This window comes from Erithacus rubecula (assembly GCF_903797595.1).
Source record: "Erithacus rubecula genome assembly, chromosome: 9".
Lineage (NCBI taxonomy): Eukaryota > Metazoa > Chordata > Aves > Passeriformes > Muscicapidae > Erithacus > Erithacus rubecula.
The window spans coordinates 1,913,164-1,940,564 of record NC_136660.1 but is presented as its reverse complement, the minus strand read 5'-3'; the positions used below and the strand labels follow the sequence as shown (position 1 = coordinate 1,940,564).

At 46.7% G+C, this 27,401-nt stretch overlaps 1 protein-coding gene and 1 long non-coding RNA gene across 3 annotated transcripts in view; one reads left to right on the top strand and one right to left on the bottom strand.

Moving 5' to 3' along the window:
• PRKG1 (protein kinase cGMP-dependent 1) overlaps nt 1–27,401 on the top strand; it is a 338,166-nt gene that overhangs the window by 55,832 nt on the left and 254,933 nt on the right. The gene's annotated exons all lie outside the window — the stretch shown is intronic.
• Nucleotides 1–27,401, bottom strand: part of LOC306805146 — a 408,612-nt gene that overhangs the window by 250,174 nt on the left and 131,037 nt on the right. The window lies entirely within an intron of this gene.

Genomic DNA, 27,401 nt, shown 5'->3' with positions numbered 1-27,401 from the left:
CTTATCAAATTCTTTTTGCTCCTCACCAGAACTATCTGGTGGACTCAAAACATTTTGGCCACATCTAAGGAGAGTGGAGGTTTTTCACTTGCCCATCTATATTTTAATATCTTAAATTGTTCTTTTAAACAAAAATCTTTCCAAGGCAGCAAGCCATCCTTTAAACAAGCTTTCCTGCCAAATTCCTCATGCTGTATAGTTGCAAATACTCCTCACTGGTTTCCCAAAACAACTTGAAGCTTCTGCCCTTTTAAGGTTAAGTCCTTTCTTAAGGCACAGGTTTAATTCCTCTGGTTTTTCATAGTTTTGAATTTTGCACATTGAAGTGGTTTTTCTGTGAATTATGTGTTTCCACCCCCAGCACTGCATGGAAAGATTCAAGGTTTTCAGTCCTCTGAATGCAGAGACTACTTTGAGGTGCAGAATCTGTTCTGCTGATGATAAAAACTGCTTTAAAATAATCCTTGAATAATATTTTCTTCCCAGTGGAAATATGGAGGATTTGCACTGTGCAGTTCTGTGCTCATTTCCCCAAATTCCCCCCACACCAGAGGTTTGCTCATGGGGTTTTTGCTGCCTGGCTGCTTTTGGGATGTTGTGTTCAAGGCTGTCCCTTGAAAAAACCCCTAAGAACAGGACATGTCAGGTTGTATTTATCTCCTGCTCAGCCTCTTCCCACTCCCTGGAGAGGATTTTGGTGGGGGGATTTAGGGGCAGAGCTGTTTCCAGCATGGTTTGGGGTATTGAGCATGGCTTGGTACTCAGATAACCATTTACTGCTGATAGATTTTATCATATTTATGGTTATTATTTGTCAGATGGTGATGTGTGTGCAACAAATGTGTGTCAAAACCAAATTTTATGGTTTTGGGGCACTTGAGGTTTTCCATCTTCTCCTGGCAGCCCTGTGTGTGTGAGGGCATGACTTGGCTCTTCCCTTGGCTTTGTAACTTAATTTAAGATTATTTAGATAGCTCCCTAAATATGCATAATGCTTTGTAAACCAAATTATGGAGAGTTTATAGTCTATGTTTAGACATAATGCAATGATGAAGTCATGGAAATGGGAGAGGACATTATCAAATAGGTTGCGTATAGTTATGAGAGCTCATTTTGGTTTATCATTCAGTGTCCTCTCAATTATTAACACAATAAACCCAAATAAAAACTCTGTTCTTTGCAAAACTCTACTCAAGAGACCCATCTTTAAGTATCACTGAGAGGTGTTTCCTCAAAAATCAAATAAATGCTGTCCTCCTTCAATTAATTCCTTTTTCATTCCTTTTGGGCTCTTGCTCTTATTTGAGCTGGTAGTGAGAAAAACTAGAGATTTGAGTCAGGACCTGAAGTTGAAATTTCTCAGCAAGCAGAATCCTGAATTTAAAGCTGCTTTACTTTCAATAAGCCTAATAAGTTTTAAATTTTTTTTTTTTAATTATTTTTTCATTCTGGAGTGACTTTAGCTACAGTCTGTATTTTGCTGGCCAAATTCCCACCTCTGGGGATAAGAGAGCCCCCAGTTCAGGCTTCCAGGTGCTATTCTTTAAAACATTTCTCTGGCTTCACCCTGCCTGTGCTGTTCCTCCATCCCTCTGGGAACTTGATTCCATTGTGTTAAAAATTAGCAAGAAATCCCCTCAACTTTTCCTTATTAACTGAAATGGGTCAAGAGATGCCCTAAACCTTGAGCAACACCAAAAAAAAATTCCCTTCCAGCTGTGCTTTGAAGGTGGGAATGGATGTATTTGTGATGTGACAAGTATCCTGGAATTGCTGGCAGCATTGAACATCCCTGCTGTGCCCACCTCCAGCAGGAATATTCCTCCAGGCTATGAGGCTGGGAAGGAAAAGGGGAATGAGGGATGCTCTGCCTTAAACTACTCCACACTGGAACTCTCAGCTCTGTAGGGAAAACAAATTGTGAGAGGAAAAGGAACTTATTTATTGGATATATTCCCTTTCCTGGGAGAAAGTTTGCCCCTCTGAGAGGGTTCAACAGATTTTTGTCTTCAAATTGAGGGGTTTTAGACCCAAAAAAAGTTGTTGTTAATTAATCATAAATGAATCTGCTACCTCAGGTTTTTTTTTTACAAAGGGAAAAAACTTAAACATTTTCCAAGTGTTAGTTTTGCAGGTTTGCATCTGCTGACTTCACAACATTCCTAAAATTTTGCTGAAAGCACTTTTTATGTGGAGAGGTGTTTTCAGAGAGCTCCACCTCAGATCTGGGCTGTGTTGACAGGCTGGGGCTGTGTGTGGGTGGTTAATAATAATAAATTATATTAAAGGATAAATGTGATATCCCACCTCCCACCCCAAATGTTTCCTCTGGCTGAGCCACTCAGCTGTCAGGTTGGATTAGGGCAGGAAGAAACGTGGAGAAATCAGGTGACAAGGTCCTGGTTTGAGGCTCTCCTGTGAATAAACAGATATTCTGTGTTTTTTAGAAACTTTAGTAACAGGTGTAAGGAGGGTTGGAAGAAATAATGAAAGAAATAATTCAGTGACCCAGGGGGAATTCCTTGGATTAACTCTTTTGTGGCTCATGGTTTTGTACTGGCAGTAATGCTGTAAATGAATTCTGAGGCTGTACCTCTGCACACATCTGGGGAACCTGAGGGAAGAAAAATCCCCTGTGTGCTCCTGCTTCTACAGGCATGGAGAGGGAAGAAGCAGCTTTTAAAGAACCAGCCCACACTTCCCTCAGCCTCTGTTTTGTAGTTTTCCGTCTCCTCTTAAATTTTCTTTTATTTTTGTCTTCAGTCGTGGGGATTTGCCTTTTATTTTTAAAGGTGACTTTGTCTCTTGCTTCCTTCTTGGCAGCTCCTCCTAAGGAAGGCTGTAATTGTGATTTCCCACGGGAATGTGGGTTTCTGGGAGTCTTGGGAAGCAGTGAATTTCTAGAAACTGCAGGATCTGCTGCAACATCAAGCTGGGTGGGATAAGGGAAGACAAACAAATTCCCTGTGGCTGTTTGAACTACCGAGAGAAATGGGAGGCTGTGGCAGCCCTTCCATGGGGGTCAGAGGGGTGGAATGCTCCTCTGGGAGGCTCTGGGGGTTTTTCCTGTTGAATCCAAAGCAAGACAGGCCCGTGGATGTTGGCAGTGTTCCCCCAGGCATCACCTCTCTGCTGCACAGCCTCTGCCCCAAAGATTCATCTCAGTGTGCTGGCACTGACACTTCTTCCTTCCCACATCTCCCTTTTCCCACCTGGACAGTCCCCTGATTTCCCCCCAGGGTCTGGGATGCTCCTGCAGTCATCCCCAGTGCTGTGTTCAGTCTAAGGCAGAAGCTTCTCTTTGAAATGGAGAATGTAAACCCCCTCCCTCCAAATTATTATTATAATTTTGAAATTAGGGGCTCTCAGGCAAAGAGATGGGAATTAGGAATAACAGTTCTTTACTAGAAAAACTAAAATAGAAATGCAGTATTACACAAAGAACAAACTCAGAACACTGAGAGAGTCAGAATACAACCTGACACCCAGTCAGGGTGTTGGCAGCAGTCCCATTCAATGGTGGCTGCATCCTCCTGCAGTGACAGATGTGGTTCAGCTGGAGCAGTGCTCCTGTAGAAGGTGCAGTTTTCCTCTGAAGGTCCAGGGATGATGTGGAAAGATCTGGCTTTCCTCTAGAATCCAGTGGAAAGATGGATAACTTGCTGTCCCAAATCTCAGTTTTTATCTAGGTGGGAAAGGCTTGGCTCCTCCCCTGGCTGGAGCATCTCCCAGTGGGATGGTGTAATTTTATCAGTCATGCACTGGGACTCAATGTCCCAGCAGCAGATGATATCTCCTGGAGGGAAGATGGGCTGTGGAAAAGATAAAGATGATTGTCCCAGCTGGTTTAAAGATGGCCCATTAGCAGAGGATATGTGCCAGGAGATCAGGGTCACTGCCCCACCCAGCTTCAACAGATGGTGACAGAATACACATTGCTGGCCACATCAACCCAACACAAGCTTCTTCTTTGTTCTCTTCTTCCATGCTTTCATCTGCTATTGTACTATTCATTTTTGTTTCCTTCATCCTGGTATTGCAGGGTTGGGCAGGAGTCAGATCAGGGTTCTTTCCTCTACTCCTCCCTAGAATCCTGCAGGCTTCATGGGTTTCCTGCCTCTTGGAGAAATTGGGTTGTCCTGCCATACCCAGGGCAATGAAATGCAAATCTTCCACTGTTACCAGCTTGTTATTTTAATTTTATGCTGTCTTAATAATTAACTCTTCCAAGAGTATTATTTACCCATATTAGTGATGGGAAATTAAACATCTCTTGTACTTACTTCATGAAATGTTCATAAGATTAAATGGGATATGAGAGGATGATTTGGCTCATGACAGATGTGGCTTGATATTCTGGATACAGCAATTATTTTTAAAGTTTCAGAACTAAACCTTAGCAATTAAAATACAATAAGAAATAACAGTGGAGACATCCCTTTTCAGCAAGGAAAACATAACCTTTGATTAACTAAGCCAATATTTGGTAGGGAGGAGAAGAAAATGGAATCCAGACTGAGACTGATGACTTCAGACTTCCCAAATTTGTGAAGGTGTTGCTGGACTAGCAGAGGACAGGAGGGACTGGAGGATATTTGATGATTTATACAGATGTAAATCCCCCAAACAGCTAAGTCTGGTGTCTCTGTCCTCAGCCAAGCCCTGCTGCCAGCACAAATCCCTGTTGGAATTGGATGAGAGGGGCCTGCTGGCAGGTTCTCCTGCAGGGCTGTAGAAGTTTGAGTGTCAAGCTGACCTGAGGATTCCTTTCATTTTCCCAGTGAATGCCTGGCTTTATTTGGGATCTGCTCCCATTCACAGTGATTTACTCCTCTTGCCATTCCTCTAATCATTACCTGAGCCTCTCTGAGTCTTTCTGCAGTGTGGTACTGACACAAAACTGGGGCAGCCTTGGTAAAAGGTGAAAGAATTCATTGCTGGGGAGGAGTATGCAGAGTTTATCAAACAGATAAATATTCTGTAAATGCTTTCCTACAAAGTGGTTCATCCCCAGGCTGCCAGATATCCATCTTCCCCTCTCCAGGGAAAACAGTGGATAGGTGTAACCTCTTCTAAAACAGTTCCTACTGTATGACAGATGTAATTATAGTGGATTTTCCTTCCACATAAGATCATAGCTGATGTGCCATTCATTTTTGTACTGCTCAGCAGTTATGCAAAGACTGCTTTGTGGTGAAGGGGGTTTTATTTGCCATATAAATTGGGAAGATAAAGCCTCATTCAGTTTATTAATAATAGCAGATGGAAAGGGAGGCACAAATGTCTTTCTTGTCCCCCCCACTGTTCCATGACTCCCTTTTGTTGTGGCTCCCACGAGTGAAATATGGAATAAAAGGACTTTTCAGCCCAGCAGTGAACATGGAGGAGCCTGGATCCTGACCTTTGGCTGTGCCACTTCAACTCCAGGGCTCTGTAACTCAGGCTGTGTGTGCAGATAGAAAAATTCCAGTGTTAGAATCCAAACTATCATTAAAGGGCCAGTGAAGGGAAGGCTCCCTTTGGGTGGGCTCCACTGAATTTGGATTCCTTGTTTGCTTGGAAAACTCATCTACAAAAATAATCAAACCATGGGAGCTCTGTGCCCTTTGTTCCTGCTCTTGGCTGTGGGGAGGGAGCTCAAAATCACTGACTTTGGGAAGGGGAAGGAGAGAGAGGCTGGGTCAGAATTGCACAAATACAGAATAGCCTGAGCTGGAAGGATCCCATCAGGATCAGCTCCTGCTTCATCTGGAATCCTGCGGAGTTTCCTGGAGGAGCTCATCCCCAAGATTTGCCAAGGAGTGACTTATTCCAGGCAGGAATGGGTGAAATGGGGGAAACCATTCCCCTTGGTGCTAGGGAGCTTTCCTTAAAACACTTCACCTTGCTTGAACATCTCTTCACCCCAGGGGAAGCTCATGAGAACATTTCCTGCATTTTCTTCTCCTTTTTTTTGGTGGGAAAAACCTCCCCTGGATTTTTGTGGCCAAGGCTTTGTGCAGCCCAGAAGTTTGACAGAGAGGTCTGAGAATAAATCCAAACAAAAGGATAAAAGCTGGAGGGGTGGGGGGAGATGTTTGCATTGTATTATTTGGCAAAGTTTTCTGATTTTTCCTGTGCTTTGATCTGTGGGGTCCTGATCTGCAACATCTTTGCAGCCCTGGCAGATGGGTTTAGGGGAAAAATGAGAATTCTGCTCTTAGGAAACAAATCAAAATGCCAGATCAATGTTTGCACTGTATTTATCTAAAATAATGGAAATTACAGTGTATCCCAGCAGCTGCTGCTCCTCGCACATCCAGGCACAGATGATAATTAAATGCAATCAGAACATGTTGGATTTAAGATGGAAAAACTAATAAAAATAAGATGTTTGCCATCCATGTGCTAAATATTTTCATAACCTCTCGGTTCTGACTGCAAAAGCTATTTTGTGGAGCTACCAGAACATAAAATAACAGTGGGTGAGCTTTCTCATATTCTAAATATGCAGCAGTGGGGACTGGAGATGCTGCAGATCTGGAAAAGCAATAATCCTGGGGTAGTTCTGCAGCCCCGTCCTTCCAGTGGAGCTCCACAAGGGACTCTTTATCATTGCTGATACTCTGTAAACTCTTATCTTGGAGCAGGAGGTAACTTGAAGTCATTTTCTGCCTGGATTGTGGGGCCTTTTTTTATTTTTGCTGGTACTGATGTGTAACTTCACAGGCTTCCTAAAGTTAATTGTATTTTGTGTTGCTTGTTGTTCTTCTGCTTCCAGCTCCTTCCTCTCATTACTTTTTTGGGGGGGATGGAGAGGTACAGGAGCTTTTAAAAGGTCTTTATTTATAACTATGGGAAATCTGATTTAAATGAGGGGTTTTTTTCCCCAGAGTTTTCATCCCAAAACACTGTGTTCTTTTGCCCTGTTCTCTTGTGACAGTTATTCCTCTCAGGAAAGGGAAGTGCAATTGTAATGTGGATTAAAGATGTGCAGTGGGGAGTGAGGAACTGACTATGGCAAAGCCCTGCTGCCTTTGGGATTCATGGGTCAAGTCAGGATGGGAGGGACATCTGGTGCCACATCCCTGCTCCAGCAGGGTCAGCCCAGAGCAGCTGGCACAGGATTGTGTCCATTGAAAATGGTGAATAACTTAGGAATTTACTGCAGGAGTCCCTGCAAAAAATATTCCTGAGGATTATGGAACCATTTGTGCCCCTAAACCTGTAACCCATGGCAGGTGTGAAATGAGATGAGCTTTAAAGTTCCTTCCAGCTCAATGGGTGGATATATTTGGCAGAAGTAAGATGGAAAACTGGCAACACTGCTGAAATTTAAGTTTTCCAGTGATCCCTGGAGGTTTGTAGTAACCCATGGGGCAAAAATTCCACAGTGGCTGAGGAAAATCCCCAAGTGTCAGGTCCCAGGATAGAGATTTTTTAGAACCAACTGGTCAGTGTGCCCTGAAATGAGAACCAGCTCCAGGGATCTCAATTTAACACTGCTCCTGTGCTCAAATTTGGACTGAATAAACCCATGGAAGATCATTTTTTAAAAGCAAGGAATGTTTTTGTTCTTGGTTGGTACAAGATAAGAGAAGGAGATGTCCTTGGGAATGTTCATCTGGAGGGAACAAGTGGACCTGCTGCATGATGAATGAAAACAAAGGAAGTTTATTTTCTGCTTTCCACCAGCAGCCTCTGCTTATTATCATTTGTCAGCTCTCTCCAGGACACTGTTTGCCTTCTTTGAAAGGCCAGGCCTTTTTCACAGACCCCACTTGGCTGAACATATTTAACACTGCAGAACTTACTTTGCTCATCATTGCTGCTGGGAGGATCATTTATTTCCTGCTCTTGTGCTTTGTCAGCTGGAACAAAAAGCATTTGGGTTTCCTCAGGAGCTTTTGGTGGTAGTTGGGAAGATCAAGGGACTGGGGAGTGCTGAGAAGTCCCAATAGCTTCTCGTGCTGCTTTGCCTTTTAAATTTTAATGGTAATCTCAGTTTCCTGACTTTGGCAAAATAAATCCTAGATCCCAGAATGGTTTGGGGTAGGAGGAACCTTAAAGAACATCTCATTCCCTATCAGGGGCATGGACACCTTCCCCTATCCCAGGTTGCTCCAACCTGCCCTCAAACATTTCCAGGCAAGCCTCTGATTTAGCTGACAGAAAAAAAAGCAGGGCTGGAGCTCTTTCTCTCTCTTCCTGGTGCTCAGATTTGCTTCCCAGTTGTGCAGCTGGGTGATTTCCATGTGTTAGCATTCCCAGCCAGGTCCTTGGGTGACACAAACCAGCACAGCCCCATCTGTCACCGAGCTGCTGTCTCCATGCTCCCTTTAATGTTGTTATTTACCAGAGGAAGATGAGCAGTAAGTGAAACCTTTCCTTTGTGCTCTGGCCTCAAACAAGGCATCTGAAAAAGAGAATGAGAGCTGGGGCCAAAGCAGAACATAAAATCTCACAGTAAATGAAAGCTGATGGGAGGCAATGGAGTGTGGAATGGGATGTGGGGACTTCCACTGAGGATTGTTCAGTGCTGATCGGGCCAAGGCAGGAAGAATATGGGAAGGGACCTCAAAGGGACACCTTCCACCATCCCAGGCTGCTCCAAGCCCCATCCAGCCTGGCCTTGGACATTCCAGGGATCCAGGGGCAGCCACAGCTTCAGGACCTCTCCACCCTCACGGGAACAATTCCTTCCCAATATCCCATCCATCCCTGCCCTCTGGCACTGGGAAGCCATTCCCTGTGTCCTGGCACTCCATTCCTTGTGCAGAGTCTCTCTCCATGCTTCCTGGAGCTCCTTCAGGCACTGGGAGGCCACAATTTGGTCACCCCAAAGCTTCTTCTCTCCAGGCTGAACAATCCCAGCTCTCCCAGCCTTTCCTCCCAGCAGAGCTGCTCCATCCCTCTGATCATCCTGGAGCCTCCTCTGGACTCTCTCCAGCAGCTCCAGGTCCCTCCTGGGCTTAACCCCATGGAATGGATAAATCCCATTCCTTGGGATTACTGATGTCTAAGCACATTAAGGGTTAAAAACTCTCGCTGCTCTTTTGTTCCCCCTTAGTAAGTGATGAAAATTATCTGTTTTCTAACAGAGTTTTAATTTTCTGAACCCTCCAAGTCAGAATTGGCACTCGGGAGGCGTTTCCAGAGCTGTGCATTGTGCTGCAGAGCACAGCAAAAAGAGGTGCTGGGGATTGATTTCCCTGTCTGGAGATGAGTTATAAGTACATTCACCACATTATGCAGATCAGCTGTCAGACTGTGGGATATCTGCATCACGAATGGCTCTGATGCCAGAATAGAAATCAGGGAGTATTCACTCCAATATTACAAATTAGTGATTTTAAGAGCTCCATAAGGAGTAGGAAGAATCACTGTTTTTAAAAGCTCATAATAAACAAGTTGATGCAGTGACAGTGCTGTGGGAGTGACGAGCATCAGTGTTAACATTTCTGAGTCCTGTCAGACTGATTTGGATTGTCCTGTGTTTATCAGGATGTTATTCCCTGTTATGGGGAGGTCCTGGAACAAAGAAGTTGTGGATTCCATATCCCTGGAAATGTCCAAGGCCAGTGTGGACAAGGCCTTGAAGCTCATCGAGTTTCACCTCCTGCCATGGGCAGGGACAGCTTCCACCAAAGCAAGTTGCTCTGTATTGTGGAGAAAGGGAATAGGGAATGGAAATGTGCCAGGGGTGAGGGGGTTTCCACCATCTGGGAATTAGGAGTCAACAGCAGACCCAAACAGGCAACAAGTCCTAAGAGCAAAAAAATACTCTTTTTTTTTTTTTTTGTCTGTTTCCAGTGGTGAAAGGCAGGATACAAACTTGGCATAAACAATTCCTTAGGAAATGTAGACAGTTTTACATTTCAAGTACGATTCCCTTCCTAAGGGAATGTGTAATTTTATTAATTTGACTTAGCTATTTCCTTCCATGGCATTTGTTCTGTCAGCTTTGCTATATGCAGGATATTTGGAATATATCCCTGGTGGCCTGAGAGACCTTGTGCCCGCTCATCCCTGGATGTGCTTCCTGATCCCTGGAAAGATTTGAAGCATAGAAAAGGTACAATTTAAAGAACCAGAAAGGGTTCACTGAATCTTGGTGTGCATTAACAGCTACCATGTTTCTTTTGAAAGAAATGCTTTCCCAACATCCCTGCTCTGCTTCAGCCTCGTGATTACCACACAAACCTGGCCAGAACAGGTTGGGAGCAGCTGCAAACGGAACTGTTCAACATCACAGATTCATATCAGGCTCTAATGAGGCAAAAATTAGCTCTCCCCATGGCAGATGATTGCTAATGTGCTGGAATATTGCTGCTGCTGCTGTCTCCAGCCTGCTTGGAATTCTAACATCATCCTCTCCCACGGGCAGGACTGGGAGCTGGGAGAATGCCCTGGTGGGGCTCAGGTTCTTCAGGACATCAATGTCAGGCAGAGAAAAGAGAATGGGGTTTGTTAAATGATGAGTTTTTCCAAAATCAGGCACTGCTACCTCGTGTCACAGCTCCAATTCCCTGAGTGTTTTAACAGGGAATTGCACCTTTCCTGTTCCCAGTGGTGAGCTGGACACCAAGGTTTGCTGGAATGCTTTGGTGCTGCCTGGAGGAATGGACACCCCAGCTCCTCCTCAGGGCTTTCCATCACAAACACAGCCTGAAAACTGGCCTTTTCTGGGAGAAAACAACATCTGAACTTATTATCTCGTGAAGAAATGAAACTTTAATGATTGGTTTGTTAATGACGGTGATTAAAACAAAGTGTCTCAGCTTTTTGCTTGCTTGCTCTCTGGTGGGATGTTCAGGTAGAACATCTGGCTGGGAAAGCCTCAAGTCATCCAGGATGGAGGCTGAGTGATTTTCTCTCCAGCTCATATTGGATAGGGCTAAAAGTCTCAGTCATGGGGAGTCTGGAGAGAGCTGCTGATGGAGTATGAGAACACTTCCTCCCCTCAGGCCCCACACCCCCGTGGCTGACTAATGGCATCATAAAAAACCAAAGGACACAACTGGGACACAAGGGATCTTCCTGGTAAATGGGAACATAAACACTGTGCTTGTTATACTCTTGGATAGAAATGGTTCACTGTGTTCTTTTTTTACAGAACTTTCACCCTTCAGTGCGTGATTTAGGATTTGGGATTAAAATTGTATCCAGAGTTAAGGGCTACTTCTTGAAGCATAAGAAGTGCTTGCCTCTTGTCTTTGCTGTGGGAAGTTCAGCTGGAGTGACTCTGCCAGTTAAAAGTATTGATAATGAATCAAGGTGCTAAATGAATTTGAAAAGCCAAATGTGCCAGGCTGCTGTCCTGGAGCAAGTCTGGGTGGAATTACCTCCAGCCTGACCATCACTGGGCACTTTCTGCCCTCTGGCTGAATGATCTTTCTGTGTCTTTGAAAAGACCTGTGTTTTTCCCCTGCAATCTTCCTGAATGGCCTCCTGATCAATTTGCCACACAGTCCTTCCTGCATGGTTTGTCTTGGTCTCAGTCCCAAATTTCTTGATGTGATCAGGATCTGCTTTGTTAAGGACTTTCCCCATACAATAACCCAAGTACTGTGTGTGGAAATGAAATGCTTTTAGCTGATAAAATGAGGGTTTTTCTGTGGTGTTTACCAAAGTTAGACCTAATTCTTACAGGGGAAGAGCAGCCAGATTCTGCTGTTGACAAGCTTTAACCAAGGTCTTGCAGGAGATTTTTTTATTCCAATCCTTCTTATTTTCTTCCTTCTGTCATTGTTACAAGTCACCCCCTGAGCTATTGTTGCTAAGCTGCCCTAAAAATTTGCATTCCCAGGCAGTCTGAAACTCTCCTAATCTCAAGGAAAACCTCAGCAAGAAGCAATTCCATAACCTAAAATATGGGCTGAAAACAGCCACTGGTGTGCTTGGCCTATTATTCGTGCCAGGGAACAACTCCTTGGGCTGCTGTGCAATCCAGAGGAATCCATTTTAGAGGATGTGCAGAATTCTCCCCTCAGCTCCCCTGTGCAGGTTAATAACCTCAAAAATCGTTTTGTTTCACAGCCAACACCACCAAAGCTCCCAGGGAGGGCAGGGGAAGGGAATGCTGGCCTCAGGAAAAGGCAGTTTAGGTTTGTCTTTCAAAAAATATCGATTCCTGCACTGTGGGAACCTGGGGAATGGAGTAACAGCATGTGGGATTTGTGCCTCAGTGAATGGGGAAAACTGATCAGCAAACAGATAATTTCCATTGAGGAAAAGCAGAACAGACAGATAGAAAGGGTTTTATTGACTACTGGAATGGAATGGCAGAGTAGTTGTGCTAATAAAGTCATTTTACCTGCTTGGGCAGAAATGAAGGCAGGGCTTGGAGGAGGAGAAACTCCCTGTTAGAGGAAGCATGGGGATGGAGTCTGTGCTCTGTGTGGATGCCCAGCCTTGGCGTGAGCTGTAAACATGCCCAAACCATGGAGTAAACCCTGAGCTGGGTGAAACAGCACTCAGTGCTGTGAACAAGCCAATATTACCTGGGCAAGCAGGTTGAGGCCGAGTCTCCAAGGCAGGGTCGGACAGGATTTACCAGAGTGACAAAATCTGAGGGATTATATTTTTTTTATGGGTCTCCCCAGCACTTTCAGCCTGGAAAAGAACAGCACATTCCTAAAGAGCTGGGTTTCATCTCCAAAGGAACAAAACAAACCCCTATTGTCCTGGCTGGGAAGAGACATTTATTTTTAGAAGTCTCCAGGTTCTGTGCAGACATTAATGATGAATTAATCTGCTCAGGTGATCATTATTCAAAGCAGCTGTTCCCAACAGGCTGCACACCAACAATTAGTCAGTGGCTCCCTTTGTTGAATATTCCTGAATGTATTCATATTGGGCAGTTCCATAATCATCAGTAATCCAGGTAAAAACCATCCCATTTGTTTTGGTGTGCTTTACAGACCAAACCCTGTGGAAGGGACTGGTGGCTAAAGGTTTTATTGTACTTCCAAGTCTTACTTGATTGGAAAGAAATCCCATTTTCTGCTCTGGACTTGCACTCCATTATCTTTGCTTCCTTTTCTGTGTGATGGAGTGCCAGGTGGTGTTTGTAGGACATTTGGGTGCTGGAACACCCCTCTGACAGTGTCATGCTTTTCTCCTTCATCCTTCCTTCCCAATCCATTCCCTAATGGCTTTGCACCTGCTGGATCTCACCTGGAAATTAACTCCTGAGGAGATGCAGGTTCTGGTTTCCCACAGCACAAAGCAGATGCCAATGTCTGTCTCCCTTTTTGGATACACCAATATTTTACATGATTGCTGTTCCAAGCTCAGGGAGATCGCTCAGCACCTCACTTATTTTGGATCCAGTCTGTCATCCCTTCCTCAGATGAATTACATTTGCCCACAGGAGTCCCTTTTCCCTCAGCCTGAAAACATTTTCTGTCATTCTTGATCTGCTTCATAATTTTCAGTGGGTCAGGAAACAAGCCTTTCATTTAGAGGGAGAAAATACAGGTGCAGAAAGACATTTTCTCTTCTCCCAGCTATTTGGAGGCGATACAGGAGACTGGCTTTGAAAACATTGGCAGGCTTAAAATGCTTCCATCTTTCATGTGTAGGAAAGAAAAACCTGTCTGTGACCTTTTAAGTGCCTTTGTTTACTTTTTGGAAGGTACTTCAAAGAAAAAGCAAGATTTAAGAGGAATTTGCTATTTAATGGGTCGATAAAGTATCCGATAAGGTGAGACTGCTGCTTTCCCAGCTCAAAATAAATCATAGCACACACCAGCCTTGCACCTGAAAAGCTCTGGAGAGCAACTATGAAAAAATATGACTTGGTGGGTGATTGTTCTGGGCTGTCTGGTGACGTCCCCAAGTCATGACTGTGTCCTTCCAAGCACGGCAGCCACGTCACTGCTGTGATTCATCCCCCAGCCTCCAATGTTTCTGGCTAACATGGGCATGGTTTGTTTTCACGGCATCAGGGTAATTTGTAGAGGTGTTTAATAGCTGATTCAGTTCTGATTTGGCAGCAATTGCAGCCTTTCAGACGTTCAGGATTGCTGGGTTTGTGTCCTTTCAACAAAAACGCCCCGAACAAAACCAACCCCATGAAACTTGTGGCAAGAGTGTTTATGAGCTGTTGTTTTTAAATGGATTTGTGTATTGAATATGATCTAGCAGAAAATCTGTGCTTTGCCTGTGTGTGATGAAGATAAAGCAGTCAGACATTACTGGGCTGTTTGTTATGGGTTTGTTTTTCTGGAAGATGCTCATTTTCAGCTTCTCAGAAAACACGGCCTGCTCTCCTGTGTATTAACTGAAACTGAGTGGATTTGGTGCCAGCAGAGAAACTGCTGAGCTGCCTGCAGGTTTTGGGGGGAGAAATGGCAAACATCTCATCCTTTTGGACATCACTTTGGCTGGAGGTCTGTGAGGAGGGCAGAGGAAGCAGAGATTGTGTTTGTACAGCAAAATCCTTATCCCCTTTCTTCTTTATCGCTCTTAAATACCCATGATGTTGGAAGCATCATTTGGAGAAAATACTTGGCTACTGATCTGGTGTCTCTGCAGGGCTGGGGCAGGATGGCCTTTAAAGTCTCTTCCAACCCAAACCATTCTGGGATTTTCTCCTAATTGTATCATTCCATACCAGGCTGATAAAAAGTGACTGGAATTTGGAAGGAGGGGTGTCAGGAATGCATTAGGGGCAAACAGCCGGAGTACAGTCAGAAGTCACCAGAGCAGATGTTCATCAGCAGTGTTGGGCAGCTGGAAAAACCTTGGCTTTGCCAGGAATGAAATCCACACCTTAGTAGAGGAGCAGAGCAAGGAGCTCTCTGCTCTTGCTGATTCTGCCAACTTCTAGTTTAACCTTCCCGCCATTTCTCTGAGTTATCCCAAGTGCTGATGGAACCAGGCCTTGTCACCTGAAGTCGTGTTTGGGACACTTGTGCCAGGTGGCTTTGGTGCACTCAGGGACAAGTGTGGGTTTTGGATCATCCTCACACTGCTGTGAATAACACCTCTTGTGTTAAATCATATTTCTCACCGTACTTGTGAAACCTCAGAGTTTCCAAACTTTGAGGCCAAGGCATCCAAGGAACAACTTCTCCCTCCCTGCTGCCATTCCCAGCAGATCTTTGGCACACCAGCTGCTATCCCCTGAGCCAGCCAGCCTTTAGCATGCAGGGCCAGCAGTTATGGCTGAAAATCAGTGTGTTCTTCACTCCTCTGAGCACTCAAGACAATGATCTCATCAATCTCTGGGAGGATGGATGAGGCAATGTGGAGAGATGGAGGCCAAAATAGCATCTTCATCCTGATGGACACTCGGGGATGGACTGATAACCCTGGAGTGGGGAGAGGGGGAGCCGAGCAGCTGGAGAGCTGCACTGCAGAGGCTCTGTGCTGATGGGAGTCTCACCCATTCAGATTCACTTGGAGTGAAATGAGAGCCTTGCTGAACACTTGCCTGAAGTGTTCCCAGTGAGAGGTGCATGGAAATTCCCTGTGTGGGGCCCAGAGGCAGTTCTGTAACTGGGATAAACCCCAGGAGAGCCTGGCTGTGGCCCCAGCCTTACATCACCTTCACACCAGGTGTCTGGTGAAGCTTCCCATTAAATATTTAGTTCCTGATTGTTTTGTAAAGCAGGCCTTTTGAAATTTCTGCCATTGTGATTTGAACCAGGTTACTCAGTTTTTTTGTCTGGTCTGACACCTCTTCTAATGATTTTTTTGTTGTAACTCAATGTCCATGTGTTGAGTTTCATTGTCTTTGCACTAAGCTGCTGGTATTTGCATTTGAATTGGTTTCCCAGGTCTGTCCGAACTTTCTAATTTTCAATTTCCCAATTCTTTTGCAGTAAGAGCTAGTCAGATGAATAAAAGATGAAAAATTTCCTGGCTGTTTCGTACCCTTACAGACACAGCATTTCTAAGCACTCAAAGAAAGGTCAGCAGTGCTTGTGCACCTTCATTTGTACTCTTCAAATAACTCCAGAGTCCAGAAATGACAGGACAAGGCACAAAGTAATAGCCAGTGCTGAAGACAGCTGGGAGTACCTAAGGAAAATCAGGAATTTGGGGGCAAGGATCACTCTTCTGTCTGTGTATCAGCCTGAGGTGTTGTGTCCCACACAAACCCGAGTCAGACAGCCTTGTTTTTCTAAATTCCAGAGGGTTTGAATGACACAACCCCTTTTGTTCCATTCCATTATGATCCTGTCAAACTTGGAGGAGGAAAGCCAAGGGAAGACATTGGTTGTGCTAAGTGAAAACATTTGTGCTCTGGTGCTTGGAGCTTCACTCAGTAACTGGATGCTCCAAGTGGGTATTTTGGTAATCTGTAGGAGAAATGTTTGTTTAATTGAAGAAATGAGACTACAACACATCCAGGGGGATAAAAGAGGCTGTGCTGCCATCCTTCCCTCACCAGGAAAGGCTGAGGGAGCTGGGGCTGAATTTCCAGGAAATCCACCCTAGCAGTCAGTAATTGAGGTGGTTAAGGAGCAGTAATGGGGACTCCAATGGCCAGAGGGGCTGTTTGGTGAGGGAGTTTTATGGATATGTCTCCCTCAAAGCTCCCATTACTTTCTGTATTGTTTTCCTTCATCCCAAATAACTTCTCATCTGACTTCCTTAAGTAAATGTGGGTTGATTTAATCACCTCCTCCCTTTGTCCACCTTCTGCACCAACTGAGGTTACCTGTTACAATCCAATTAAGGTCATGTTTTTAAAGCCTGTCTCCTCCTGTTTGGTTCTATTGAGGCAAAGCTCAGTAATTCACAACTTAATAGCTTCTTTCCCTTCCATGGTAGATTTAATTTGGAAATTAGGGCAAGGTTCTTCCCCCAGAGGGTGCTGGCACTGCCCAGGCTCCCCAGGGAATGGGCGCAGCCCTGAGGCTGCCAGAGCTGCAGGAGGGTTTGGACACCAGGGATGCTCAGAGTGGGATTCTTGGGATGAGGTGACTGGCCAGGAGTGGGATTGGCTGATCTTTGGGGGTCCCTTCTAACACAGGATATTTCGTGATTCCATAACCAGAAGAAAGCACAGGAATGAACAGAGAGAGACTCTGTGTACTCACTTGACTTTTTAAAAAAGCTTTTGGATCCTCAGGTTCTGGTTATTCTGTTGTTGTGGCTGCAGTTTTTTTCTCCTTTAAAACTGGTTTCCTATCAGTAAATTTTTTTTCCCCAGTGTTTTTTTTTTTTTTTTTTTTTTTTTTTTTGTAGGCTCTGGAATTTTTGAAAGGTGTGATTCCATGCAGTATGGATGAAACATCCTTTTTACCTCTCCAGTTACCTTGTCCTGGAAAATTGTAGGGAACCTTGATGCACATCAGACAATGCCTGCATTTTTGGTTTTTATCTTTGGCTTTTGGATTTTCCCCAGGAATAAATGGAGTAACCTTTGGGCTGTGAGTGATTTTCTGTGTGAAATGAAAGCCGGCTCATTTTCCACAGGACCTAAAATCATTTCCCCACGAGTTCTAATTAAGCAGTGTTTGCACTTGAAATCAGGACTGTTGATAGGAAATTAATGTTTTCAAATGTGATTAAAAAGCAAATAGTTGAATATAATCTCTGCAAACTAATGAAAAAGAATAAAGCAGAATGGTTTAAACCAGCTTTGTTTACACTCCAGAATCACTCTGTGTGCACATTTACTGCTGGCTACACTTTTCCAAATCTAATTGCTCCTATTTTTTTTCCTGCTGGAATAGCTGATAATCAGTTTCACGTGTGAAGAAAAAGAGTGTTCTGTAAAGAAACCCCCAAAATGTTTTATTTACAAGAAGAATATCACCATGATGTTGTGTCACTGAGCTTTTTAAGGGAAGCTGAGTGATTCCCATTTCTCCTGAAGCTCAGCCAGCTGCCTGAGTCTCCATCCCAGCACTTGTCTTACTGGGGTTAATGTTCCAAGACCTCGCAAAGGAACTCTGCTGTTTCACTCACTCATTTTTTTCCCTTCCTGGAACAGAAGGAGCAGCGCTTGGGCCTCTTGCAGGGTGAAACCAGAGCCCTGCTGCTCTCCTGCAGTTGATATTTTTGTTTGTGGAAGGGGTCACAGACCTCCAATGTTTGCTGTGTTCCTCATGCCATGATGTTTGGTTTTTTTCACCTCCTGGCAAAGCCCAAGCCTCAATTCTGAGGTGGATGGGGCCAACGAGCTCAATGGGCTCAGATTTTAGGGGAATCTGAGGCACATAATTATGCCTTTATTACCTTGATTTATTTATTGGAGTGTGCAACTCCCTCTGTCCTTGGGAGTGAGGCTTATGGTTGCTGGAAAAGGCAAGAACAATCCTTAAGTGGTATTGGTTACAGCAGGGTTTCCTTGCTGAGAGTTCATTTTCCTCCTGAAAAGGGCTTTAATTCTCTCTCTTTGAAACCAATCTGCCCTTGATGTCTTTTACTGGTAAAAGGGAAGCAGCCAGCAGTGGGAAGAGGGTATAGATCCAGTGGTAATATAGAGAAAATGGGGGATTGGCAGATAGTTCTGTTTCCTTCTGGAATTAAATACAGCAGGAAACACCCCAACAAAAATGCTGCAGGTCCCCTGCAATTCTTACAATAAAAGTGACCATCTGCGAGCTGTAAGGTTCCATAACAATAAATAATTAACTCAAGCAAATTAGCTCAAACTCTCATTCATCAGAACAACAGGGAAGAGAAGGGTTATTGAAAAATCCCGAAATCAATGTTTTCCAGCATCTTTCGTGCAGGGGCATATTGTGAATTTGTTGGCTTCGATGTTTTTTATAAGCACAAAAATATTTTATAAGCACAAAAAATGTTTAAGTTTCCAAGCTCTAAAGGAAAAGTTGTTTTCATCTCTTGCTTGCCTGGGGTGTATGTGCCAGGTCATCAGGCACTGCTTTTCTCATCACGTCATTGAGTCAAGTCCTTTCTAAAAAGATTTCCTTGCACTCAATTTTGACTGGACTAATTCTCTCCTCCTCAGGATGTCTCTGTGTTTCCTCCTGACTGCTGGGCACAAGAAATGGCACATGAGAAAGAGTCACTGGCTGTGGGATGTAGGCAGCAGGCAGAGAGCTCCATCCTGTTGGGATGTGCAGGTCACAGAGTCCCAGACTGGTTTGAGTGGGAAGGGACTTAAAGCCCATCCAGTTCCAGCCCCTGCCATGGACACCTTCCACTATCCCAGGCTGCTCCAAGCCCCATCCAGCCTGGCCTTGGGCACTGCCAGGGATCCAGGGGCAGCCACAGCTGCTCTGGGCACCCTGTGCCAGGGCCTGCCCACCCTCCCAGGAAACAATTTTTATTCAATATCCCATCTGACCCTGTCCTCTGGCAGTGGGGAGCCATTCCTTGTGTCCTGGCACCCCATCCCTTGTCCCAAGTCCCTCTCCATGTTTCCTGCCCACAGTTGGGTGTCCCCAGTGCTTCTCCTCTCCAGGGTGAACAATCAGGACTGCAAGGCCAGGTTGGAAGGGGCTTGGAGCAGCCTGGGATAGTGGAGGGACATGACTGGATGGGCTTTAAGGTCCCTCCCCACCCCAGCCATTATGGGATTTCCTCTGCCTTTCCTCTGCTCTTCATTAAGCAGTAACCTGTAAGTACAAGTGGGAAAAAGGAAAAGATAATTAAAAAAAAAAGGACAATAAAAGCAAGCAGATAATTCTTCCAGAATTACAGGAGTGTTGGCAGAGAGAGCAACAGCCAGGACTGGGTAGGAGGGGCAGGGGAAATGTGGCTGAAGGGCATGCAGGAAGGATGGCTGCTGCCCATAGAGGAGAGGCAGCCTGGGGAGATGCCTTTTGGGCAGGCAATTCCTGCTGGGATGGCTGCTCTGGAATTCCTGCAGCCTCCTGGACTGAGGCAGCCACAGTGATGTTTCCCAGAGCCCTGAGACTTGTTTGAACAGAGCAGGAGTATTTCCTGTGGGATTGATGTGGGAAGGCTCAGACAGCAAGGGGGCTGCTCTGCTTGGAGGTTTGCAGTCCTTCTCTTGGTTTAGAGAGGAAAAATGAGGGGGAGCTGAGCACAATCAGGCTGTGTCTGTGCTTCTCCTTCCCATTGCTGCTACCCAGCCCAGGCATCATTTTAGCAGCACAACTTTTGATTACCCTGCTATAGGAAAAATAATATTGGTGAAATCAAGTAGCCTCTTCTGTTAAAAAGCTCACAGGGCATGCTCTGCTTTCAGCTCAGAAGAGTCAGAAACTCAGCAGGAATTGTGGCACTTCAGGTGATGATTGTGTCTGGATTGCACCCAATGGCAGCTTTAATTTCCTTGGATTTCTGCTTACCCTGGGTATTAAATAGCACGAGAATTTGGATGTTTGCAAGTGGGGTTTGACTTTGGAATTTCCTTTATGGCTTTTTCTGTCTTGGAGGTTTGTTGATTTTTTTTTTTAGTGGAGGCAAAGCTTTGAACACCAGGCCTGGCAGTTGTGTGTGGTTTCTGACTGGGGGTCGAGGCAGCTGTAGAGAAATGATGTGAGCATTGTATGGTGCCTTTTTGCCCTCCTTTTCCTGGGTAAGAAGCATTCTGTTGTGCTGTCAGGATAAGAGATGTCCTATTTTGGTGGTGGAATTGTTTGCTCTTGGTTTGTGCAGCACTTCTAGGGATAAATGTTAAAAATGTCATTTTTTTCCCACTGCTGCTGTGTCCCACAAAATCCATGAAGATCATCTTTCCCAGTGTCATCTTCTAACTAGGAATTAAACTGCTCTGTAGTACAAGGCTGCTAAGATGTTGTATTTTTAGAAATTCATGCTTACATCTTCCTGTGTGAGAGGGGGCTGCTGCTAATACCAGAAATGAAGAACCCAACCCAGTGTTTTTATTTGCACTGTGAGAGTAACAGTGATGTTTTGAGAGATGATCACTTTTTCCCAAGGAGCTCTTTGCTGAGCCATGGTGACTAAACTCAGCCTGTGCCAGCTCTTGGGAAGAAAGGAGCCCTATCCCACTGCAAGCCAGAGCAGTGGCAACACTGTGAGAGTGCTCGGAAATGCTGGTTTGTTTAGAGCAGAGGCTCTGCAGGAGCTGCAAACAGGAACCTCTTGCTGGGTCAGGCGAGCTCAGCAGGGATGGGGAACTCCAGTCCCTTTGTGTCTGCAGCATCTTCTCAGTTCCAGAGCACAGGCAGGTCCCAGGAGCCCTGGGGTGGCACTGGTGGCACCAGGCCTGCTCCTGATGTGCCCCTTGCTCCTGGGAGTGCTTCACTGCCATGGGCTGGGATCCCCTTTGGGCTTCCAGGCTTTTTGTGGCCATGAGCACTTTCAGGGTTCTGCTGAGGCGGGCGGGGCAGAGATGTCACCAGGAGTGTGACACTGGGGTGGGGCAGGGCTGTGATGTCACACAGTGTCCTGGCCCCAGCACTGTGACATCTCTGTGCCAGCCCCATCAGCCAGGCCAGAGCCATGAGCAGTGCTGGCATCCTGCTGGCTGCATTCGCCCTGCTGCTGGCCACCATGGCTGGCTGATGGGCCCCTGTCCCCCATGGCCACCATGGCTGGCTGATGGGCCCCTGGCCCCCATGGCCACCATGGCTGGCTGATGGGCCCCTGGCCCCCATGGCCACCATGGCTGGCTGATGGGCCCCTGGCCCCCATGGCTGGCTAATGGGCCATGGCCACCATGGCTGGCTGATGGGCCATGGCCACCATGGCTGGCTGATGGGCCCCTGGCCACCATGGCCACCATGGCTGGCTGATGGGCTCCTGGCCACCATGGCTGGCTGATGGGCCATGGCCACCATGGCTGGCTGATGGGCCCCTGGCCACCATGGCTGGCTGATGGGCCATGGCCACCATGGCTGGCTGATGGGCCCCTGTCCCCCATGGCCACCATGGCTGGCTGATGGGCTCCTGGCCACCATGGCTGGCTGATGGGCTCCTGGCCACCATGGCTGGCTGATGGGCTACTGGCCACCATGGCTGACTGATGGGCCATGGCCACCATGGCTGACTGATGGGCTCCTGGCCACCATGGCTGGCTGATGGGCTCCTGGCCACCATGGCTGGCTGATGGGCCATGGCCACCATGGCTGCTGATGGGCTCCTGGCCACCATGGCTGGCTGATGGGCCATGGCCACCATGGCTGGCTGATGGGCCCCTGGCCACCATGGCTGGCTGATGGGCCATGGCCACCATGGCTGGCTGATGGGCTCCTGGCCACCATGGCTGGCTGATGGGCCCCTGGCCACCATGGCTGGCTGATGGGCCATGGCCACCATGGCTGGCTGATGGGCCCCTGTCCCCCATGGCCACCATGGCTGGCTGATGGGCTCCTGGCCACCATGGCTGGCTGATGGGCTCCTGGCCACCATGGCTGGCTGATGGGCCATGGCCACCATGGCTGACTGATGGGCTCCTGGCCACCATGGCTGCTGATGGGCTCCTGGCCACCATGGCTGACTGATGGGCCATGGCCACCATGGCTGACTGATGGGCTCCTGGCCACCATGGCTGGCTGATGGGCCATGGCCACCATGGCTGACTGATGGGCCATGGCCACCATGGCTGACTGATGGGCCATGGCCACCATGGCTGACTGATGGGCTCCTGGCCACCATGGCTGCTGATGGGCTACTGGCCACCATGGCTGGCTGATGGGCTACTGGCCACCATGGCTGGCTGATGAGCCCTGGCCACCATGGCTGCTGATGGGCTCTGGCCACCATGGCTGACTGATGGGCCATGGCCACCATGGCTGACTGATGGGCTCCTGGCCACCATGGCTGGCTGATGAGCCCTGGCCACCATGGCTGGCTGATGGGCTCCTGGCCACCATGGCTGGCTGATGAGCCCTGGCCACCATGGCTGCTGATGGGCTCCTGGCCACCATGGCTGGCTGATGGGCCATGGCCACCATGGCTGGCTGATGGGCTCTTGGCCACCGTGGCTGGCTGATGGGCTCTGGCCACCATGGCCACCATGGCTGGCTGATGGGCCCCAGGAGACCAAGGAGGTTCCCCCATCTCCAGGATGATGCACCGGACCCAGGAGGACGTTTGTGGTGGCGGGAAAGGACTTGTAAGTAAGATTAGTGTTAAATAAATTAGGATTTGCACATAGAGCTGAGTGTTCCTACTGCTCTGGATTTGACTGGGATAGGGTTCATTTCTCCCCAGAAGGGGCTCAGCGCTGGGTTTGGATTCAGGCTGGGAATGCTGTGGGTAACAGGAAGGTTTGGCTGTTGCTGAGCAGGTTTTCCCTCCCCGAGGACTCTGCATGGGCAGTTCATGTCCCCTGCTGTGCCAGCAAGGAGGTGACAAGCAGGTGGACAGGTGTTGGTCAGGACTGGCCAGAGGAATATTCCAGCCTACAGAACTCCCTGCTCAGTCTGGAAAGGGCAGGCTGGGGACAGGAGAGTGTGATCACTGCTGGAATGGGCTGGGCAGGTGTCTGGTCACCTCACAAACAGAAATGGAGACAAGGCTGGGGTGTTTAACTCATTCTTTACCTCCATCTTCAATGCTCATTCCTCCATTACCAGTGAAAAACATGGATTGTCCCATGGGACACTGCAGAGTCCTTGAGAGGGCAAGCCCCACTCAGCAGCAACCACCCGTGTGTGATCCACAGCACTGGATGCACAGCACTGGCAGGATATTTTTCAGTCACAGAACCCACTTCAGCCTGTCCCCACAATGTGCAGAGGTTGGGAAAACAATGAGTAAAGAGCAGAGTGCTTGTGTTCCCTTGCTGTGCCTCTGGGCCCTGGATGCAGGGATTTGCTGTGACAAGCCCAGCTAGTTTATTCAGTAAGTGTGTATTGCTGTTAGGATGGATTTTAGCTGGATTTTAGCCCTAGTTATTGCCTGGCTCAGAGTGCTCTTCTGATTGGGATGAGCTGGGACTTACACAAAATGGTTGAGACAGGATGGGAAATGTTTAATAGTCTCCAAAGCAGTACAAGTTTCTGCTCTTCATGCTGTCTTCTTCCCCCCAAAAGTGAGGTTTTGGTACAAGTCTGCAAAGTAGCAGCTGCCTTGAAATGGGTGAGTTCAGGCAGCCTGGCGGTCTGCAGACCTTGAGGGACTTGAGGCTGTGGGAGAGGCAGAGGTGTCTGCAGGATCTGCAGCTGCTTCCAGGGTCAGGCAGGATGGACATGCCTGTTCTGCAGTGGTGGGAGAGCTGTGTAGAGGGGCTGTTTCCAAAGGTTTCCATGTTTGCCTGGACTGGAAGTGCTCTCTGTCCATGATGGTGGCTCCATGGTCAGCATTGCAGTTTACTCCACAGGATCCTGTGCTGGCTCGGGCTGGAGGGAACTCAGTGGCACCTGGTGGCACCTCCCAGAGCCCAGGGCACAGCCCTGTGTGCACACAGCTCTGAACAGCCCCAGGGAGGAGAGCCCAGAGGCTCTGGGGGCAATCTGCTCAGGGCTGGCCCTGCCCAGGGCAGAAGTTGTGCCTCCTGTGCAGGGGAATTGCTGGGCTCAGGCCCTGCCCGTGGCTCTGGTGCCATTGCTGGCCCTGAGCAGAGCCTGGCCCTGCTCTGGCCCTCCCTGCACACAGGGACCCCCAGGGCTGAGGGTCCCTCTCAGCTGGGGCTCCTCTCCAGCCTGAGCAGCCCCAGCTCCCTCAGCCCTTCCTGGGCACACAGATGCTCCAGCCCTTCCTCAGCCCCCACTGCCCTGCTCCAGGAGCTCCTGTCCCAGTGTGCTGAGGAGCCAGACTGTCTGGTTCAGGCTCAGCACAGGCACCCTGCTTCTAGTTCTAGCCCCAGGATTAACCTCCTCTTTCTGATTCTTTCAATTGCTGAGTTATTACCAGACTTCAGGAGCTGGACTTCATTTTTATTGACCTGATTTAGCCTAAGCCAGGCCTGAATCCCCAGAGGACACAGTAAATATCAAACTCAGGGTCATTCAGAGTAAACCTTGCTTTGCCTCGTGCTTAGATGGGTTAGCTCAGCCTGTCCTAAATCTGTTCCAGTTTGTGTAAATATTTGCAGCCAGACCTCCCCTTCTACCCACTGAAATCCCTTGTCTCACTAATATGTGTCACCTTCAACTCTGTGCTGCTGATCCCTGTTGGTTTTTCTGATATTTAAAAGCTCAGCTGGAGCAGAGTGACCTTCAGCCAGCACACTCAGGGATGACCTTCCTTACACTTCCCTTTCTACTTGCAGTGAAGAGAAGTTTATAATCTGATTCTTTCTCTGTGTGTCAAGCGATCCTTTCAGGAAGAATCCTGCAGATTATAATTCTGACAATGAGATTATTAGAATTTTGAACAGCAAAGAATTTACTTTAAATCTGAGAGCAGATAAAATATAAGGTTCTGCTCTGGCCCTCACTTTCAGTAGCCCAGGGCAGTGGTGGAATTGCCATCCCTGAAGGGATGTTCATATTCCCAGTGCCTCTGTCCCAGGCCTGTTTAAAGAATTGCAGATTAAGAAAAAGCCCCCAGACTTCATTATATCATGAAGTGTTATCAGAAAGGTTGAAAAAGCTTAATTCAGGATAAACATGTGCTGTACAATAAAGTTGCAGCACCAAGTGGTATAAAAATGCCTTTTGGAGCCTGTTAAAAGGAGGAGTGGGGTTTCCCATCAGAAACAACATTTTGATTAAACATTCTCTGATCTGGTGCTGTGGTGCTGCACTTCCCATGCACCGCTCTAAAAAAGTTAAAGGAAGACTTCAAGGCCAAAATTCATTTTTGTGTCCCTCTTTTGTAAAGGCAAGCTACTGTAAATACAGTAGGCTGTGACACACAGCCAGTTTGAAATACCTTGTTCTTGTTTAGGTCTCGTTTCTAGCTAAATATATTTATCCCAAGACATGAAGTATTCCCCAAGTGACTCTTGTTCTTAAAATACACTTCAGCAAAGGTCAGCTTAGCCCCTCACAGCACCATTTTAGAGGAGAACATGACCATGCATTTTTCAGCTTGTCTTCCCAAATCCATCTGGAAGCCTCTCCAGGCAGATCATCAGCTGAACATGTGAAAATATGTCCCAAGGTTCCCTGAGGATTTTAACAAGGCACTGAAACAGGAAAACAATTTTGGCTTGGTCTACAGCTGATAGAAATGAGCCTGGATTCCTCAGCTGCAGCCCAGCTCCTTGGATTTATCCTAGCTGGGCATGCAGGGGATGTGGAGGAAGTTATTTCACTGAATTGACTGCTTTGTCAAAAAGATTAACCTGAAACATTTCCACCATTTCAGAGCAAATCTGTGTTGCCAGCACTGGAAAGGGTTTCATTCATCAGGACATGATTAATGAGGGCTGGCAGCTCCACACAGGAATTAGGATTTTTTTTTTGGGTACAAATCTGATATGATTTAAGTTGGGCTGAGTTGTTTTGTACGCACGTTTCGGAAGCTGAGAGCACTTTGAGTAACTAATTCCTTCAGCTGGAGATTGCCTCTTGGAATTTATGATGGGACAGGTTTAACCTGAGAAGTTTTATGGATTGCACTGCAGAATAAATGAACACAAGATAATAGATTTAAAAAGCTGTGGAGCTGCAAGATAGGTGAGGGAGTGTTGGGAATATGAATAATGGGACTGGATGGTTTTTAAGGTCCCTTCCCACCCAAACCATCCTGGGATTCCATGATCAGTGAAATCCAAAACCTTACAGCAAAATAGGAATACACCATTTGAGTTAAACAAGCAAATTCAATGATTCAATTTCCTTTTCTGCTTTTTAGGGCCTTTTTTCCCCCTGTAATGTTTAATGGTTGTGGATGGTTTTCATTCAACATTAAGTGGAGGGAGAATTGATTTTGCCTTCTTTTATGTAGCAGGAGCTGTTTGTTCATATGATTCCTTCATGTGCTTTCTGGCATGCCATATGTGCTGCTGCAAGCCAGCAAGAAGTGCAGGGTTTTTAGCTGTGCAAAAAAGATTGGAAGCTATCTCAGCTGTATCTCTGCACTTATAAAGGAATTGTTTAAATGTACAGGTTAGAAATGTGTATTTTCTGTCTGTAATTGATTTCCTCTTGACATGTCCCATTTATCAACTGAAAGGGAGAATTTTTATTCCTGTTAGCAGGAATCAGTCCAGGCTTGGTACTGTCTCAGGCACTGAGTGGGAGGGGAATGGGGACACAGTTTGTGAAATGTCACCGGTGTAAACACATGCTCCTGAGCCTCAGGCACAGGAGCAGCCACCACATGGATGTTCTTCAGGCAGGGGGAGGCTGGCAGGTACTTCTGATAGAATTATCCAACCAGAAGAGTGTTTTCAGTCCAGAGAGGCCAAAACATGGCAATATTTTCATAAATTTGTAGCCATGTCTGGTTTACCTTGACTATTTAGCCACAGTTTGTTCTCCTGAATGTAATGCTGACCTCTGACCTTCCATTAAGTGCTTTATTTCAGGCTTTGCTGGCTTCTTCAGCCTTGGCTCATTTGACTGTTTCCTTGCTCTTACTTTAAGCTTTTGAAGTTTTTCTTGCAAGCCCAGAGGGTTCAGTGAGGCTGCTCAGGGTGGGTTGAGAAGATGTTCATG